General features: G+C 46.4%; 1 protein-coding gene across 1 annotated transcript in view; it reads left to right on the forward strand.

The window, feature by feature from the left end:
• Nucleotides 1–85: 85 nt before the first annotated feature.
• LOC103253789 (serine/threonine-protein kinase Nek1-like) overlaps nucleotides 86–4,242 on the forward strand; it is a gene marked incomplete at its 3' end in the record, with an annotated part of 12,587 nt that continues 8,430 nt past the window's right edge. The window contains exon 1 of the mRNA XM_008052011.1: nucleotides 86–164. The remainder of the gene's footprint in view (nucleotides 165–4,242) is intronic.

Genomic DNA, 4,242 nt, shown 5'->3' on the forward strand with positions numbered 1-4,242 from the left:
CGGCGCCGTCGCCCGGAGAGGCCCGTGGGACGGTCGCGCGGAGCTCGGTGCGCGCCGAGTGCTCGGGAAAGCGCCGCCAGCCCCTTCCGGGGCTCTAATATCGTGGGATCCGGGTCTGGACGGGCGCTTGAATTGCCGTGTGTTGCCTCCAGCCCTCAGTCCACGTACGTGTGAAGTGGGAGAAAGCCAGTCGGAGTGAACAGACTCCCTACGGTTGCATGATTCGCTTCCCGCGGCCCGACGCGTTTTCGTATGTACGGCGTGGACAGGTCTACTTCGGGCGTTAGTTCATCAAAGCTCTTTTTTATGCAGGCCCGGTTTTCAGCCTCTAGTGTGTATTTGCTCTAAGAAGCAGAAATAGGTTTTACTGCCTTGGAAAGTCGCGGCAGAAGTATTTTGGAAGGATCGGCGGGATAGATCATCTCCGCCAATAATGGCCTTTCCCTGTGTGCAGCAAGACTGGAGAGCTGATGGAGCGGGGCCAGACTCGCGGAGAAGCAGTTGCTTTTCGGTGCACGTTTTTCTGGCACCAAAGGAGCTGCCGAGCGGTTCCGTTTAAAATTGCCATTTGTTTGGGGTGGGATGAAAGGAGCCTATTTTGTGGGAAAACAGGCTTTTGCAGGGCAAGAGTCACTGTCTGGGATTTAGAAAGGTTATGGAGCTTGACCACCGGAGTTCTCTTGAGGCCATGGACACCTTATTCCAAGTAGATTTTACTCTCTCGAATCTTCTGCCTTCTAATCTAAGGCACGAACATGACACCATGTCATGAATACAGATTCTTTATTTTCGTGTTGGCAATTTCCACTCCAGAATCTGTTGAGTAGTGTCTGAATAGACTCACAAAGAAAAAAATATATATTGAAAAAAGTCTAAGACTCCCATTTTTGCCTTTCTTCTTCTTCCTTTTTTTTTTTTTTTTTTGAATAATGAGAAATAAGGAGGAGACTTTCCTTCCTGAAAAGATAAATTGACCTCCCACAAGTCAAAATGGTATTTATTGTTTTGGGAGAACTGTATGTATGCATTGTAGCTGCAGACAGTACCAAAAGACGACTTGAAATCTGTTGATATTCCTTTACCACTGTTTGCCTTCAGGACGGCCTGTCCACGCGCTGTCTGAAACAGCTGATGAGAGCCTGATGTCTGTCAGCGTGTGTTCCAGATTGACAAGAGTACAGTTTTTCGTTCATATACTCTGGCATTTTTCCTGTGTGGTGCACAAAATTTCATTGTGTCCCACATTGCTTGTTTGTGGCTTGAAAGAAGTTCTTAGTAAAATGTGAGGAAAGATGTCTAATTTGGGTAGAGGCTGAGATTTTTTTTCTGGAGCATAGTTCACATACTTGAAAAGAAGCACGATGCTATAGAAAAACTTTGAATGTCAAGGTGAGGAGTTTGGAAATGACAAATTGTCCGAGGATTTAAATTGATTTAGATAGTGTTGTTAATATTAGTGTATGTTATTATTATTTTTTGAGTTGGAGTCTCACTCTTATCACCCAGGCTGGAGCGCAGTGGCATGCTCATGACCATCGCAGCCTCGACCTGCTGGACTCAGGCGATCCTTTGCCTCAGCCTTCCAAGAGCTGGAACTACAGATGCACGCCACCACGCCCGGCTAATTTTTTCATTTATTGGAGTGACGAGGGCTTGCCACGTAGCTCAGGCAATCCTCTCGCCTCCATTAAAACAGCCTATTATTGTTTTTAATATTTAATTTTATTGTTTCAAATAGATATATTCACATTGTTCAAAATTCAGAAAGTACAAAAGATTGAAAAATCTTCCTCTCCAACTACTCAGTTCCCTTCTCTGGAGGCAGTCAATATTATTAGTTTATTGTATATCCCTCCAGAAGTATTACTTATACAAGCAGGGGTATGCGTGTATACATGTATACTAATATACACATATATAAGTAAATGTACGTGTAAATATATACATATATATTGGACTGAGGTCTGACAGGTTCGCCAATCATCCTAAAAAAAGTGCTACATACCTCATTGCTGAATGTCACTACTGTCACCTTTGGAGTACTCCCCTTGAGAAGCTATGTACTGATGTCATTGCCTAGTCCGCTTGTCAAAGCAATTTTTGACAATTAAGTTCATGAACTCGCCACCGTCCGCTTAAATTGGCAGCACTGTACAAATAACTATTGGGACCCCCTCCCTACTCACCTGATCTGGCCCCCAAGACTTTATTCTTTACCTGAAGCAAAGGAAATAGTGAAAGGAAGACATTTGATGACATTCAGGACATCAAGGGTAATAAGATGACAGCTCTGATGGCTACTCCAGAAAAAAGTTCTGCTTTGATAGGTGGACTAGGCAGTGGTGCCGGTGCATAGTTTCCCAAGGGGAGTACTTCGAAGGTGACCGTAGTGATATTCAGCACTGAGATCTGTAGCACTTTTTCTAGGATGAGTTTGTTAACTTAGTCGTCGGACCTGGTATTATTCTGATCCTGAAAAAAAGGTGCCCCCATGCCTGGCTAATTTTTTAGTTTTTTTTTGAGGTCTTGCTGTGTTGCCCAGACTGATTTCAAACTCCTGGGCTAAAGCAGTCCTCCATCTCAACCTCCCAAAGTGCTGGTATTACAGACACGAGCCACTGTGCCCAACCATGAATGAGTTCTTAATTTCAGATATTTAGATATTTTATGTTTTAGTTCTAGGTTGCCCACCTAATTTTTTTTTTTTAGTTTGAGTCTTACTCTGTCGCCGAGGCTGGAGTGCAGTGGCACGCTCACGACCACCCCAGCGTCGACCCACTGGGCTCTGGTGATCCTTCCACTTCAGCTTTCCAGGTAGCTGAAACTACAGGCATGCGCTACCACGCCTGGCTAATTTTTTGATTTATCTTAGAGATGAGGTGTTGCCAAGTTGTCGGGGCTGGTCTCGAAGCCATGGACTTAGGCAGTCCACTCACCTCGGCCTCCCAAAGTACTGGGATTATAGGCTGAGCCACCAAGCCCGGCCTTCCCATCTAATTTTTTTTTTTTTTGAGTTGGAGTCTCACTCTGTCACCCAGACTAGAGTGCAGTGGCCGCTCCTGGCCACCGCAGCCTCGACCTGCTGGGCTCCGGCGATCCTTCTGCCTCAGCATTCCAAGTAGCTGGAACTACAGGCGCGCACTACCATGCCTGGCTCATTTTTATTTATTGTAGAGATAAGGTCTCGCCAAGTTGCCCAGGCGGGTCTCGAACCCGCGGGCTCAGGCAATCCACCCACCTCAGCCTCCCAAAGGCGCGGGATTACAGACTGAGCCACCGAGCCCGGCTTCCCATCTAATTTTTAAACAATACATTTTAATTCTTTAAAATTCTCCATGGTTTTTTTGTTGTTGTTGCTGCTGTTTTTTTTTTTTTTGAGTTGGTGTCTCACTCTGTCACCCTGGCTGGAGTGCACTGCCGTGGTCACGGCTACTGCAACCTCGAACTGCTAGACTTAGGTGATCCTTTTGCCTCCGCCTCCCAAGTAGCTGGAACTACAAGGTGCGTGCCACCATGACTGGCTAATTTTTGATTTCTTGTAGAGACAAGGTCTCACCAAGTTGCTCAGGCGGGTCTCAAAACCCTGGGCTCAGGCAGTCCTCTCACCTCTGCCTCCCAAAGTGCTGGGATTATAGTGAGCCACTGTGCCTGGCTGGAATTCTTCACCTTTAAAAGAAACCTCTTTTGTCCTTCTTTTCCCCTTATTTTCTTAGACATATTAATCATGGTTATTTTAAAGTCCCCTACTGGTAACTTCATATTTGCATCGTTTGTGAGCCTGCTTCTAATGTTTATTTTTAAATTTTTCATCAGATACCGGTCATTGTGAACAGTCGCGGAGGCCCCAGAACATGCATCTTACAAACATTGTTAGTTTTTTTTTGGTTTTTTTTTTGAGTTGGAGTCTCACTCTGTTGCCCAGACTGGAGTGCAGTGGCATGCTCATGGTCACTGCAACCTTGATCTGCTGGGCTCAGGTGATCCTTCTGCCTCAGCCTTACAAGTAGCTGGAACTAAGCCGGGCTCAGGGGCTGAGCCTGTAATCTCGCACCTTTGGGAGGCTGAGGTGAGTGGATTGCCTGAGCCCGCGGGTTCGAGACCCGCCTGGGCAGGCGAGACCTCATCTCTACAATAAAATAAGAAAATCAGCCGGGCGTGGTAGCTCACGCCTGTAATTCTGGCTACTTGGAAGGCTGAGGCGGAAGGATCGCTGGAGCCCAGCAGGTCGAGGCTGCGGTGGCC

Source organism: Carlito syrichta, unplaced genomic scaffold (assembly GCF_000164805.1).
Source record: "Carlito syrichta isolate Samal-C Ts95f unplaced genomic scaffold, Tarsius_syrichta-2.0.1 Scaffold252512, whole genome shotgun sequence".
NCBI classification, from domain to species: Eukaryota; Metazoa; Chordata; class Mammalia; order Primates; family Tarsiidae; genus Carlito; species Carlito syrichta.